The sequence below is a fragment of the Phyllobates terribilis genome, unplaced genomic scaffold, assembly GCF_046119375.1.
Source record: "Phyllobates terribilis strain yellow unplaced genomic scaffold, ASM4611937v1 Scaffold_2__4_contigs__length_985480577, whole genome shotgun sequence".
Taxonomy (NCBI): Eukaryota; Metazoa; Chordata; class Amphibia; order Anura; family Dendrobatidae; genus Phyllobates; species Phyllobates terribilis.
Window position 1 is genome coordinate 844068533 of NW_027362762.1, and position 16599 is coordinate 844085131.

The window sequence follows — 16599 nt, forward strand, 5'->3', positions numbered from 1 at the left end:
GCCACTCTGTCTGCATTGTTTATTAATGGGGATGTCCACTACTCGGACAACCCCTTCTCAGTCCCCATAAAATTATAAGATCTATACTCACATCTGGAGCCTGCGCCGTTCCAGTGGTGTGGGCGTTGACTCTCCCAGGGCTCACGTGACATTATTAGGTCACGCTATCCCTGCGACCAATCAGCTTTGGCTTCACTCTCCCCGCCTTCGGACAAATCACATACATCCAGAGGAAGTGAGAGAGCAGCAGCACTCACTTCTTCCAGATGTATGTGACGCGCCCCCTGGGCCTGTGTTGTGCAGGGGATACCCGGAGCTGGATCGCTGGGGGTTGTAGTCTCCGTGGCGCTGACCCGGTCCGTGCCCAGGGTGGTCAATTCAGTGGCAGTCTTAATGTAATAGGAAATGTCCGACTACGCCACCTGTGGATTGCGGTCAGTGGGGACCGCCGCTGCGCTGCAGACCGCTGAGGCTGGTGTTGTATGCGCAGCCAACTATGAGATAACTCCCCATGGGAGAAGTATTGCCTCAGGGCTAATGTGGATGATGGGAGTAATGGTGTGAGCGTCCCAGTCCTAATGGTGCTGGTGCGGCGATGAAACACAGAGACTTGTAATTGCAGTTTCCAATGCTTTACTCACAGTTGTTATTCGGTCAATCCTGCAGGCGATGACGGCCCAAGCCGTGCTGCGTCCACCAGGTGAGGGACTCGGTCAACTCCCAGGCAATTCCAGAGCGTGGCTCAGGGCTCCCTTCTCTACCTTTCTCTGGCCGTCCCCACCAGTGACCCACCTTTGTCCAGCTTCGTCGGGCCTTCTGTTGGCGAAACCTATCTCCAGTTTCCCTGACCCTATGCGGTATGCTTTCCTGGTGGATGTAGTGAGGGGTCGCACCAAGATGTGGTGATGACCTCCGGTCTTTGGCTGAGGAATCTGTTGCCTCCACCAATTTGGGTTCCGGTACCCTGTTCTGCCAACCCGTCACCCGCAGTCTCCTGGGTCCTTAGGGTTCCCTCTGTCCTCGTGTCTCTGGGCCTTTCTCTGTGTTCCTGTTCCTTGTTTCCTTTCTTACTTTCCTTTCTGTTCTTTCTTCTCTCTCTCTCTCAGGCTCCGGCCTCCTGACAAGGCCTGCCCGTGGAGCAGAGCCCATGCAGCAGCTCTGCTCCCTGTCAGCCCTCTCTGGCTGAACTCCTCTCTTCTTCTCCTCCTGACTGAACTGAACTCTGATCTAAGATGGTGCCCACCATATATACCTCCCTCTATGTGTGAGCCCAGGTGACTAGCAACCAATGGGCTCCTACCTATGCCCAGAGACCCACCCCTATCTGCTCCTACACCACTGGGTGTACTTTCCCCTCCCCACTCCAGACAGGGACAGATGCTGTCGTGCCTGCACTCCTGTCTCGTGGGAGCACCGTTGAGCTGTCCCTCGGAAATGTGGTGTGTGTGGTGCATGCAGCTAAACGAGTCCTGGTCCACACTCCATCCTTACCCGGGAGTGGAATATCACACCTCTGGTCTGAGGTGCAATACCCCTGTAGCAGCCGAGCCCTCAGGGTGCTACATATGTCATTTGTCTGAAGCTGTAACTTAAAGTGTCTAGGCTCTGATGCAAAATCTGTTACAGGGTTCCATAAAGTAGGCATGGATGATTAAAATAATTGTGTCTTGGAACATGAACAAAAAACACATTCTGAGGAACACTATCATAGCTCCCAACCATGCAGTGGGACTGTCCTTGGGGGGGGGGGGGGGGCACATCTCTCTGCTCAGTGAATAAATTAAATTAAACTATTCCCTTCTTGTCTTGTGATCTGCTCTCCCCAAGACTCTGATGATCTCATGTTTGTAGGAAGCAACTTGAGCGATGAGCCACAGTCCACAATGATGTAGATGGGAGAATTTTAGTAAAGTATCAGGCATATTAATAATTTTAAGAGTATTCAAGGACAGCATATCTGTCCAAACGCAAGGTTTGGCAAAGTTGCCAGCATTAAGCTAGCTAATAAGTAAATGCATATAATACATTTAGGGTTGTAGGCATGATTCTTTTTGGTGCCTAGAAAACGTGATGATTCATCAGAATGAAAATGAAACAGAGAAAAATATAACCAATATATGTAAAGCGAATAAAGTTACTTCAGCAATTGCTCCGGGGTGTGGTGGGTCCCCACTTTGCCTTGCCTTGCGTTTGGACAGATATGCTGAATTATTAATATACCTGATAGGATGTGATTTAATAACTGTATGATTCATACACATGCTTATGGTAAGGTTTATGTATGATAATTATTGCTATATGCTTACATGCAATTATTATTAGGTACAAATAGTAATGCCCATATCAATTTGTATATACATATTTCCCTTGAGCATCAGATAAATATACAGGTGCATGTCACTAAATTAGAAGATCATCAAAAAGTTCATTTATTTCAGTTCTTCAATACAAAAAAATAAACTAATATATTATATAGAGTCATTACAAACAGAGTGATCTATTTCAAGTGTTTATTTCTGTTAATATTGATGATTATGGATTACAGCCAATGAAAACACAAAAGTCATTATCTCAATAGATTGGAATAATTAACAAACAACACCTGCAAAGGCTTCCTAAGAGTTTACAAAGGTCCCTTGGTCTGCTTCAGTAGGCTCCACAATCATGGGGAAGACTGCTGACTTGAGAGATGTCCAGAAGGCAGTCATTGACAATAAGTGAATGCAAAGTACATTTTGCATTTCATTTGGAAATCAATGTCCCAGAGTCTGGAGGAAGAGTGGAGATGGCACAATCCAAGCTGCTTGAGGTCTAGTGTGAAGTTTCCACCATCAGTGATGGCTTGGGGAGCCATGTCATCTGCTGGTGTAGGTCCACTGTGTTTTATCAAGACCAAAGTCAGCGCAGCCGTCTACCAGGAAATTTTAGAACACTTCATGCTTCCCTCTGCCGACAAGCTTTTTGGAGATGGAAATTTCATTCTCCAGCAGGACTTGGTACCTGTCCACACTGCCAGAAGTACCAATACTGGGTTTAAAAACAACAGTATCACTGTGCTTGATTGACCAGCAAACTCGCCTGACCTTAACCCCATAGAGAATCTATGGGGTATTGTCAAGAGGAAGATGAGACACCAGACCCAACAATGCAGACGAGCTGAAGGCTGCTATCAAAGCAATCTGGGCTTCCATAACACCTGATCGCCTCCATGCCACGCTGCATTGATGCAGTAATTGATGCAAAAGGAGCCCCCACCAAGTATTGAATGTATTACTGAACATACATTTCAGTAGGCCAACATTTCGGAGTTTAAAAACATTTTTTAAGCTGTTGTTATAAAGTATTCTAATTTACTGAGATAATGATTTTTGTGTTTTCATTGGCTGGCAGTTGGTTATATTTATGATTAGCCCAGGGGATGGGGATGACTCGGTACCCGGGCCTTTGCCTGGACTTAGGGGATGTCGCAGTGGTCGGCTCCCGGGCCCGTACCCTGGGGTCACTCTTTAAAAAGGGGATAATAGGTTTTCTTTTAGTTTTATTAAAGTTCGTGATGCCATCTGTGGTTTCTGGTGAGAATCACCAGCGCTGCAGCAGTCCACTGAGGCCGGTGATAAGGCAGCTCGATGGTATAGCGCCCCACAGGTGGAGCTAGGCTTCAGGGCAGCGGGGATGTAAGGATGCAGGACAGGTGTGACCCAGCCGGGTCAGAGCAAGAACAGGGACAGACACGATAGTCACTTCAGTATCTTTTACTGGTGGAAATTCAGGTCATGGACTGGGGTAACATTTCTGGTGTAGGAAACGCCACCACTACTAATGAATTTAATAGGTGGGTGTGACCAAGTCTCATCCCGCCCTGGCTTCTCTACAGTTCTGCCCATTTTGGCGGGGCTGCCCGAAATTGATGTGTAAACACCAAAAGCCTCATTCAGTTTTCTGAGTCTATGAATATATGAATCAGGACCTCTGAATGTTTTAGCTATATGAATTTCCTTTCATTGATGCAAAATAACAGAGAATCACAGCCCCTAAGAGTGGAATCGGAGTAGAATTAGGAATGAAAGCCAGAATAACAGTAAGGACCTCAATCCGTATTATATGTACAGTATTATAAATATTACAGCACTTTATCATAGCTGACTAGCTGTACCACCGTTATTTGCTGCTACTGACATATTTCAGCCAATGGGTTTTATCATAATTCCTTTCTAATTTTAATTTCACTAAGCTTTAATTTCCAGGCTCTCAGAATACTAATTGTAACAATTCTCTTATTAAAACGATCATTTGTTTCATCTCCCAAAAGACTTTTAGTAATGATTAAACAGCACTGTTCAGTCTTTTAATAATGAAATGGACAAATGGCCGATACGTGCACATCAGAGCGGCAGTGTATATCTAGAACTGGTTAAAAAGGCAAAAGAAGGGTGACATACTGTATGCAACATGCATTTCCTAAAAACGAGTAAAGAAGTAAAACAATAGATATTTTTAACTCTTTCTTGTGAAACTTTAGATCATGAATGGTTAATTAACATATATTGGACAAAAATAGAGGAACATGGATTAGGACTGATCTACTGAGAAATTATTATTTAATAGAGGGGGCCTCTATTCACGATCATTATCTCTTTACCCCAATGGACAGTGATTATAAAGAGCTTTTTTGCTTTGGAAAACCAGTCATGTCCTGCATTATACATTCAATGCACTAATTTAAATGGGCAGGTGAGGTGCTACAGGGAATTTGGACACTTAGGGTGCAATTTATCAAAACTTTTAAGCCAGAAAACTGGCGTAAAAGGCTTTAAAAAATAACACAGAGATGGTCAAAAATGTGGCAAATTTTCACGATTTCACAGTTGTTTGTAGCAGACCCGCCAAAATGGGCAAGGCTGGTGAGGAGCGAGGACGGGAAAGGGCGAGGCTGTGCCCACCTGTCAAATTCAGCAAAAGTGTTGATGTTTTTTATACAACTAATGCTACTCTAGTCCCTCACTGGAGTAGTACTTCTGGCGAAGCGCACAACACTTAGAAGATGCGCTGAATTCATTAAGTGGAGTGCACCTCATAATGAATTTACGTGCATCTTATTCCAGCGAGCCCTTGATAAAGACTGGCGTGTACAACTCTAGTCTTAATGAACTGGCCTCTTAGGCTATGTGTGCACATTGAGTATTTGGTTGCATTTGGTTGGCAGAAAAAAATGCTGTGGAAAAAACGTGATTTTTGCTGCGATTTTGATGCATTTTTGCTGCATTTTACAATGCGTTTTTGTGCAGCAATGAATGCTTATTGGAGCTAAATAAAGATATTTGAAAAAAGAAACGTGATACATCGCTTTAACCCTTGGATTAAAGTCAGACCTGGCATGAGTATATTGGTTAATTTAAATGATTAAAGAATGTGTCTGTTGTATTTCAAATAAAGTGTTTTATTCCCGGTGTATGTGTTTATTTAACTCTTAACTTACAGGCTTAGTAATGAGGGTGTCTGGTTGACACCTCTTCATCACTAAACCAAGGGCTTGGTGTCAGCGACACCTAATCCCATAAACCCTAATCCCATTAGCACTAATCCCATTCAAATATGAAGTGTCATTTCTGGGGCAGCTGAGGGGTGCTATTTCTAGCCTAGGAAGGGGCCATTAGGCCAACATGTTCCCGGGCTATTAATAACAGCTCACAGCTGTTTGGTTAGCCGCTATGTCCCCACGATCAAGAACCAGCAGCGCTTTGGACGCAGCGTATTTTCACTGTGTCCAAAATTCTGCTTTCTAATGCCGCACTTGTTTTGTCAGTACATGCAGATCCACCGCATGTTATGACATTTCAATCTGTTAAAATCTGCAGCGGAGACTATAAATTGACATACTGCGGGTGAGTTTACGCAGCGTCAAAAACAAGTACAGTAGGCATGGGATTTCTTATAAATGAAAGAAAATTCAAAAGGAAATTAAAAAAATGGCGTGGGCTCCCACGTTGTTTTCATAACCAGCAGAAGGAAAGCCAACCACTGGAGGCAGATATTCCTAGCCAGGGAAGAAGCCATTAGCCAAAAATGTTCCCTGGCTATAAATAACAACTCACAGCTGTTTGCTTAGCCTTTACTGGCTAAATTACAGGGGGACCCCAGAAAAAAATTGATGTAGGGTCCCTATATAAAATCTAACCGCAAAGTCTTAACAGACAGCTGTGAGCTGATGTTAAAAGCCAGAGAAGGGGCCATAGATACTGGCCCCCTCTGAGGCTAATAGTATCAGCCATCATCAGTCCCAGAAATGGCACATCCATAAGATGTGTCAATTCTGATGCTTAGCCTTGCTCTTCCCACTTGCCCTGGTGCGGTGGCAAGTGGGATAATAGGGTTGGGGTTCATGTCAGCCTTGTATTGGCAGCTGACATGAAGCCGAGGTTAGTAATGGAGGGCGCCAATAAGACGCCCCCTTTACTAACCCTATAGTCAAGGTTTTGAAATAAACACACATCCTGAAAAAATCCTTTAATTGAAATAAAAGTCCACATAGTTTTAATAATTTATTTAAAAATAAAAAACACCATGTAATCACCTAACGCCCAATCCGCTGAAGCCATTGTCACCTGTAAGAAAACAAAAATAAAAAACAACCATATCCCTCACCTGTCTGACATGATGACATAATCCACAGTGTCCCATGAAGATCTGTGTCACTTCTAGAGCAGTCACATCAGCAATCACTGATGTGACTGCTCTAGAGGACAGCACTCTATACAATTAGAGGAGTGTGATTGCTCCCGGCAGTGTATAGCGCTGAGCTGCCGGGACAGAGGTTACATGGGTTCATCAGCTGATGATCAGCTGATAAGTTCCGGTGACCTCACTTACTGCACCGATGCTACGTGAGAAAATTCTCATGCAGCGGTGAAATAAGTGAGGTGACTGGAGCTCATCAGCTGATCTTCAGCTGATGAACTCATGTGACCTCTGTCCCGGCAGCTCAGCGCTATACACTGCTGGAAGCAATCGCACTCCTGTCAGTGTATAGAGTGCTGCCGGGTGATAGGATCACTGTGGGACACTCGGGATTACAGCGTATAGGTGAGTATAAGGTGTTTTTTATCTTAAAATTCATTTACTTTTTTTTCACTCTGAGCACAGACGCTGGCAAATGACAGCTCCCATCAGCGGAGCCTGCTCTCGCTATTGTAAGCAGTAGCAGCCGTAGGCTGATGGGAGGAGTAGTCACTCGCGGTCAATTCTTTGTGCTTTTTTGCCACGTTTTTGACTCATTGATTTGAATTGAGTCAGTCAAATACTCAATGAGAATATTAAATATGCATAGGTTTCATCTGTGATTTCTTTGATTGATATTTTACATTTGTGCCATTTTTTATAACTATTACCTTTATTTAATTATTTAAAAAAAAAAACATTTTTAGTGCCTCTTGGGAACCTTTACTTTTAAAGATCATTTTTACCAATATTGTCCTGTCATACATCTATACCACAGTCAGTGGAATATTGTCTGTGCATTTTAAATGCGTAATTTAATACAATAGCTTGAAGGCTTAAAATCACATTCTAACCAAACCCAAATTAAAACCTAACTTTTAATTAGCTCATAAAAAATGGAAAACTTAAATTATGCATAGTGCATATCATATGTTAAAGCGCACAATTAAAAACACTTTTTTCCCCTAAAAGGTCATAGTTTTACTGTTATTGTGAATAATAAAAAGTTAAATTCCCAGTAAATGTATAGATGAATTCCTTTGCAATTTACTACGCCAGTATTTCACATTGTAATAACATCAACTAATGATGCAAGGTCCTTGTTCTGGGTCCTTTGGCTTGTAGTTAGGCACTTAGGTTACTAATCATGAATGTAGTCCTTTAATAAACCAGTATAATAACTGAATTTGTAATCATAAGGTCACAATTGAGGCAATATATTGGTGTACAGACAACTAATGAATATAACATTAATACAATCATAATAAGGACTGCCGTTATCTAACAAAAAAACGCCTGCAGTCCGGAATCTGCTAGTCAGGAAATTAATTAAAATGCAAATAACAGCTATGTGACCAACGGGATAAAGTGCTAAGTAAAAACTCAAAAGAGTGTCCAACTTGTTTCACCCTTACGGGCTTCATCAGGGTAATGAGGCTAATAGTGACAGTTTTAAATGGGCAGATATCTGTTAGGACATAACCAAAGCATGGCAACAGTCAAGCCATATCGAATGCTGAGCTGATCAAATGTTTGCCAAAAATACATTGGATGACAATAAAATGTAAAAAAAAGGCTATCTGCCTTCATACAGTGAAAGGTCAGCTTTGTCAGGAGATTGCCCTTTTTATTACTTACTAGAATCTCTCCCTTCAAGATTTGGCTGAAAATGATTAATAAAGTTTATGCTTTTACCCAAAGAGGCTTAAATATTCAATAAACTCAATACTCAAACTGAAATAGCTGAGTAAATTTAAGATCATTTCTCCAATTCTTATAACAACATTACTGCATTCTGTATACTGGAAGAAAAGTAATTTGTGATGGTTACACTTTCCACAGATTATTTTTCATACATGACACATGATAAAAAACTACTGTCTACAACAAAGACCAAGATTTTATGAGCAAAATTATTTTCTCTTATGAAATAACTATTGATCATCCACCAGATATTTCATAAATCACTCAGGTTCTCACGGACACTTCTATCGGGTTCAGCGGAATCATTTTACCATTAGTAGTTTTATAGTGTACAATTTTTGACAAGTTGTTTGTTCTGTAGAAAACACTCTAAGTACACAGAGACGTTGGCCCCAATTCATCATTGTCTTTGCGCCTTATTTCTAGAGTAAAAACTGTTCTAATAGTGACTTTTTTGTTTGCGCCTTATTTATTATGTAATATGAGACTTTCTTTTAAGTTATCTTTACTTGTTTGATCTGTTGTTTTTTTTTAATTATTATTATTTTACATTCTCGACCTGGATTTACAAATGATAATTTGGCGTGGGCTACACTTTTAATTTGTGCTCATATAGATGACATTTTATACCATACAGCCATATCGTTTATATATTTCCTATAACTTATAACTACAGTGCCCATCTATTGTCACCACAGTGTCAGGTTCATTAACCCCTTTGATCTGTACATCATATGTCGTGTCTGACACCGAGCCCACATCTTTCCTCACAAATGACAGCTGATTTAATCAGCAGTGCTCTACTGTTGACTGTTAACCAGTGAAATCCCATTGTCAATCTCTGACAGCGAAATTTAACACGCGTCGGCCGGAAGTGCGTTATTAATCCCGCCCATTTGCGCCCCTGATGGGTTGTCATGACAGCCGAGGGTCTGCAGAAGACACCCTTTCCAGTCATTACAATACTCCTGTGAACGCCGGCTCATGGCTGGCATTCATAGGAGATTGTGATTTCTGCTATACATAGCAGTGCTGACGATCGCAGCATCAAGTCTCCTAAGGGCTGCTTGCTGTTGTTTTGATAAAATCACTGTTTTATCAGCAGGAGACTATCTATCACTAGAGGACTAGTAATCCTGCTGCCATGTAGTCCTCTACATTAAAGAGTTCTGTGTAACCCTGGTGGCGTGCTGGCATGGCTTACCATCTCCCACCATGCAAGACCGCCAACTTACCTCTCAGTCCAGGCTGCACACTTTGCTCCATTTCTTGCTGTGTGCATATCTCATGTCTGCTGGCTTAGGGCGGCGGCACTGTTACTTCCTGATTCTTAAAGCTACAGTATGCGCAGTCCTAATGCGTCCCCAGCCTATTGCTGTGAGTCACTGGATACTTAAACCTCCAGGTTCAGTTCTTGTCTGAACTGTGTCCTAGCCCGTTACCTGTTTGTCTCTATGTCTGATCCTTTCCTTTTCCTGCAGTGTCTGAACTTGCACCTAACTCCAACTTGTTGTCTCTGTACTTCTGTTTGTGAGTTTTGTGTCCACTCGCTACTTCATTGCAAGTACCTTGTGTGTATCTGGTTCTGCTTGTCCCGTTTCCCTGCCTCCGTATCTACCTCCTGTCTTCTAGCTATCTTCCCGTGTTTCCCAGTCTGTTCCATGTGAACAGAGCCCTGTCCTGTCTGCCTGCACATGCGGCTCTGCTCTGCTCCGCTTGCCCTCTGCACCTGCAGCTTAACTCTGCTCTGCTTGTCCTCCACACCTGTGGTTCTGCTCTGCTCTGCTTGTCCTCCGCGCCTGCGGTTCCACTCTGCACTGCTTGTCCTCCGCGCCTGTGGTTCTGCTCTGCTCCACTTGTCCTCTGCGCCTGCGGTTCTGCTCTGCTCCGCTTGTCCTCCGTGCCTGCGGTTCCGCTCTGCTCCGCTTGTCCTCCGCGCCTGTGGTTCCACTCTGCCGTGCCTGCCAGTACCCGCCTGTCTTCATACCTGCAATGCCAGCCTGTACCCACCTGTCTGCATACCAGCTGTGCCTGCCAGTACCCACCTGTCTGCATACCAGCCTAACCTGCCCATTCCTGCATTCCCTGGTGTGGGTCAACAGCTGTGATTGGAGTCTGACCTGAAGTAGCACCTGGGCCACCTCAGATCTGGCGAGGTCCCTAGTCACGCCCCTCCAGGCACTCCTCGGTTCGTTGACCAGTGGCACCACTAACCACGCTCACGCCAGTCAGTCCGGGTGTGTCACGCTGTCTCTGTATACTGGAGGTAGGGGGCCTAAGCTGACCCTAAGCTGGGGCCCTGACTAATCCCTCAACCAGGAGGTACTGTTAAAGGTACAGAGGTCCAGGCCGCCAGCGTAACCCCTACCTCCTGAGGATCCCTGCACCCAAGTAATCTAGTCCTGAGAAGGACCCCGATCACAACAAAAGGGGACAAGTAATAATATGCCCACACACAGTACTTAGACGAACGAGACAGTACAAGGGAAAAACCAAAACCAACTTGCATACAAAAACTACACAGCTACAACAGAGGGAACACCAACGGGAAAGGAGATAAATGATAAAGCGAGGAAGGGAAAAAACTCTCCGAATACACTTATCTCTGAAACTCCAAATACCACGATCCGCTCTGTTAGTCTTCATGAAATGCTTTCACCGACACTACCCTAACAGACCAGCAGGCATTTGAAGGAGTCTCACTACAGCAGCATTGATTGCAGCTGGGCGAGGCTGGACCTCGTCTAGCACAGAGAGAGAGAGAATTAACTCCCTCACTGCCGAAAAACACAAAGCACCAAAAAGTCAGCTGCGAGAAGTCAGGCTGTGTAATCGTGACGATCTTCGTGGCGACACACCCGTGACAGTACCCCCCCTTCTACGAGGGGCCTCCGGACCCTCAGGGCCAGGTTTATCCGGGTGAGTCGTGTGGAAGGCCCGAACTAATCGGTCTGCGTTAATATCCGACGCAGGAACCCACATCCTCTCCTCAGGACCATACCCTTTCCAATGAACCAGGTACTGAAGGGACCGGCGATTAAAGCGTGAATCGATGACCCTCGATACCTGGAACTCCAAGTTACCCCTGACCACCACTGGAGGGGGAGGTAAAGGTGACGGTACCACCGGCGCCACATACCTCTTAAGCAACGATCTGTGGAACACGTTGTGAATTTTAAACGTAGGGGGGAGGTCAAGACGGAATGCCACCGGATTAATAATAGAACTGATTCTGTACGGCCCGATGAACCTGGGACCCAGTTTCCAGGAGGGAACCTTAAGTTTTATATTCCTGGTAGACAACCATACCCGATCGTTCACACTTAGGTCCGGACCAGACACTCTCCTCCTATCAGCCATACGTTTGTATCGGTTCCCCATAGTATTCAGATTCTTCAGCACCCCTCTCCATACTGAAGCGAGTGATGAGGAAAATCGTTCCTCCTCAGGAACCCCTGAAGAGCCCCCCCTACTGAAAGTACAAAACTGGGGGTGAAAACCATATGCCCCAAAAAACGGGGACTTACCAGTGGACTCGCTCCGCCTATTATTAAGAGCAAACTCTGCCAGAGGTAAGAAAGAAGCCCAGTCCTCCTGGTTCTCTGACACAAAACACCGGAGATATGTCTCCAAGCTCTGGTTCATACGTTCCGTCTGACCATTGGTCTGAGGATGAAAAGCCGATGAGAACGACAAATGCATACCCCGCCGTGCACAAAACGCCTTCCAGAACTTGGACACAAACTGAGACCCCCGATCAGACACCACCTCGGAGGGTACCCCGTGAAGCCTCACAATCTCCCCAATGAACACCTGCGCAAGAGTTTTAGCATTAGGGAGAGCCGGAAGAGCGATAAAATGTGCCATCTTGCTGAACCTGTCCACTACAACGAGTATGACCGTTTTACCCGAAGACGGAGGGAGGTCCGTAATAAAGTCCATAGACAGATGAGTCCAAGGACGCTCCGGGATCTTCAAAGGTAAGAGGGCCCCAGACGGACGGGTATGTGAGGTCTTAGAGCGCGCACAAACCCCACAGGACGCGACAAAAGTTACCACCTCCTTATGTAAGTTAGGCCACCAAAACCGACGCGAGAGGAGATCCACAGTTGCTCTACTCCCCGGGTGTCCTGCAAAAACTGAGTTATGGTGTGCCTCGATCACCTTTTGTCGCAACTGATCTGGAACAAACAGTCTCCCCGGAGGTCCAACAGGGGCGTCCCCCTGAGCCTCCAATACCTCCTCCTCCAGCTCAGAGCATACTGCCGAAACCACCACCCCCTCCTGAAGGATAGGAATCGGGTCGTCCGTATTCCCGGCCCCAGGGAAACTACGAGATAAGGCATCCGCCTTTACATTTTTTGACCCAGGACGATATGTAACGACAAAATTAAACCTGGTAAAAAACAATGACCACCTAGCTTGTCTGGGATTCAGACGTTTCGCGGACTCCAGATATAGCAGGTTCTTGTGATCGGTGATGACGGTGACCGGATGGACTGCCCCCTCCAAAAAATGGCGCCACCCCTCAAAAGCTAACTTAATGGCCAAGAGTTCCCTATTGCCGACATCGTAATTCCTCTGAGCGGACAACAATTTTTTAGAGAAAAAGGCGCACGGATGCCACTTACCAGGGGACGAACCTTGTGACAATACTGCTCCCACCCCTACCTCGGAAGCATCTACCTCTACAATGAATGGCTGTGACGCATCCGGTTGAATGAGTATGGGTGCCGAGGCAAAACATTTTTTCAAGGAGGAGAATGCTTGACAAGCCTTGTCAGACCACCTAGAAAAATCCATCCCCTTTTTAGTCATGTCTGTGAGAGGCTTAACCATGGACGAGAAATTACGAATGAACTTCCGGTAATAATTAGCAAACCCCAGGAAACGTTGTAGTGCCTTAAGATTCTCTGGCCGATCCCACTCAAGAACTGCCCGCACTTTCCCAGGGTCCATACGAAAACCGGACGCTGAAACCAGGAAGCCTAAAAACTGGAGTTCCTGTACGGCGAACACACACTTTTCCCATTTGGCATACAGTTTATTATCCCGCAAGATCTGTAACACCTGCCTAACGTGCTCCTGATGAGACACCAGATCCGGCGAGTAAATTAAGATATCATCCAGATATATGACAACATACTGTCCCACCAGGCGGCGAAAAATGTCATTAACAAAGTGTTGGAACACCGCCGGGGCATTAGTCAGACCGAATGGCATGACAAGGTTCTCATAATGCCCCTCCGGAGTGTTAAACGCCGTCTTCCACTCATCCCCCTCCTTCATCCTAATCAGATTGTACGCCCCCCTGAGATCCAACTTAGAGAACCATTTGGCGCCCATGATCTGATTAAAGAGATCGGGAATAAGTGGGAGCGGATACGGATCTCGGACCGTAATCCGATTAAGTTCACGGAAATCCAGGCAAGGGCGTAGGCCTCCATCTTTCTTCTTAACAAAGAAGAACCCTGCAGCCACCGGTGAAGATGAAGGTCTAATATGCCCCTTAGCCAGACTTTCTGAAATATAATCCTTCATGGCCTGCCTCTCAGGACCAGAAAGGTTATACAACCTAGCTTTAGGTAACTTGGCCTCAGAGAGCAGTTTTACAGAACAGTCATACTCGCGATGAGGAGGTAGTTCCTGACACCCTTTCTCCGAGAATACATCCTCAAAGTCCGCCAGAAATGGAAGTAAGACCCAAGGAGTAACCGCACCGATGACCGTGTTCATGCAGTTTTTATTACAGAATTTACTCCATTGGCTTATCTCTCTGGTTTGCCAATTAATAACCGGGTTATGCTTAGTTAACCAAGGAAGGCCCAACACTATAGGAGTGGGAAGACCCTCCAACACGTAGCAAGACAACAGTTCTTTATGTATCGCCCCCACATGAAGTTTTACGTCATGCACAGCTTGCAAAAAACTTCCCTGACCGAGAGGCCTGGCATCGATCGAGAATATGGGGATGGGTTTAGCCAACTCACTCAATCGCATACCTTGAACCCGGGAAAATCGAGCATCAACCAGATTAGCTCCGGCCCCACTATCCAGAAGAACAGATATCCTCTCAGTTCTCGTACCCACCACCACCTCCGCCGGTACGAGAAACTGAGACGAACCTAGGGACGAAATACCTACTCCCAGATTGCCGTCCACCACACAACCTGGGATCAACAGTTTTCCGACGACTCTTCACTCTGCAAGGGACGGGATGGACACCCCCCAATAAAATGTCCCTTTCTCCCGCAGAAGAAACACCTTCCTGTCTTATGGCGCACCACCGGTCCCCTCCCCCGAAATGATGTCCCTCCTAATTGCATAGGCTCCTCTGGACTGACCAGGGGAACCACCATATGAGGGGACCTTGTAGGAGGTGGAGTCATCACAGGGGGTAGAGTTATCCCGCACCTCTCCCGAAGCCGTCTGTCAACGCGAATAGCAAGGGCCATAGCGGCTTCCAGTGACGCGGGAGAGTCATACTGTGCCAACACATCCTGTAATTTGTCAGATAAACCTTGACAAAACTGGCTCCTAAGAGCCGGGTCATTCCACTGGGTGTCCGTGGCCCACCTACGGAACTCCGAACAGAATTCCTCCGCCGGACGATCTCCCTGCTGGATCCTACGTAACTTAGACTCAGCAAGGGAGATCCGATCTGGGTCATCATATACGAGTCCCAGAGCAGCGAAAAACCTATCCACTGACTGGAGAGCCGGGGAGCCCGGGGGAAGAGAGAACGCCCAAGATTGTGGGTCCCCTTGTAGGAGCGAGATGACAATTCCCACCCTTTGTTCTTCACTCCCCGATGACCGAGGCCGCAGCCGAAAGTACAACTTGCATGCCTCCCGGAAAACAAAAAACTTGTCCCGCCCCCCAGTGAACCTGTCAGGGAGAGCTACTTTAGGTTCTGGTCCGGCTTGCTCCTGAGGATACAAAACCTTGGACCTAACGTCCGCCAGCTCCATGGACAAACTCTGCAACTGCCGAGCTAGACTGGCTACTGGATCCATGGTAGCTGGAGAAAAACTAAGTGGTCGGTGAAAATGTCACGCTGTCTCTGTATACTGGAGGTAGGGGGCCTAAGCTGACCCTAAGCTGGGGCCCTGACTAATCCCTCAACCAGGAGGTACTGTTAAAGGTACAGAGGTCCAGGCCGCCAGCGTAACCCCTACCTCCTGAGGATCCCTGCACCCAAGTAATCTAGTCCTGAGAAGGACCCCGATCACAACAAAAGGGGACAAGTAATAATATGCCCACACACAGTACTTAGACGAACGAGACAGTACAAGGGAAAAACCAAAACCACCTTGCATACAAAAACTACACAACTACAACAGAGGGAACACCAACGGGAAAGGAGATAAATGATAAAGCGAGGAAGGGAAAAAACTCTCCGAACACACTTATCTCTGAAACTCCAAATACCACGATCCGCTCTGTTAGTCTGCATGAAATGCTTTCACCGACACTTCCCTAACAGACCAGCAGGCATTTGAAGGAGTCTCACTACAGCAGCATTGATTGCAGCTGGGCGAGGCTGGACCTCGTCTAGCACAGAGAGAGAGAGAATTAACTCCCTCACTGCCGAAAAACACAAAGCACCAAAAAGTCAGCTGCGAGAAGTCAGGCTGTGTAATCGTGACGATCTTCGTGGCGACACACCCATGACAGGGCGTGAGCGTAACACCCACCCATACTACTAATCGGCAGGTTTCTGCGTATGCACAGTGTACACAGAAAGCTGCCACACAGGAGTGTGGGTGGAGTTATATATAGCTCAGCATTCAGAGAACTGCTATATTTGCAGCAGATAAAACAGTGCTTTTATTATAACTGCAATAAGCAGCTCAATAAGTGATACATTGCTAGAATCAGGGGCTCGGCCTTTATATTAAGTAGCTCTCAGATTAGATGGCCAAAACCTGGTGACAGATTCCCTTTAAATATGCCAAGTGGTTGTAATGTTTTAGATTTAGTGTTATTGTATTATCAGGACTCATGAGCCAGAAGATCGTAGCTGTCAATCACAGTTCTGGAGGCAGGAGGGAGGAGACAGAAATGAATATTTAGGAAGCAGAAGCTGAACCTCGCTGGGATCAGATTTCTCTGCCCCTACAACATCCTGCTCTTGAATGAAGTAGCAAAAGATTGAAAGATTCCCTTTAATATTTAAAA

The 16599-nt window shown here is 45.8% G+C and overlaps 1 protein-coding gene across 4 annotated transcripts in view; it reads right to left on the bottom strand.

The window, feature by feature from the left end:
* PITPNM3 (PITPNM family member 3) overlaps positions 1 to 16599 on the bottom strand; it is a 901527-nt gene that overhangs the window by 135322 nt on the left and 749606 nt on the right. The window lies entirely within an intron of this gene.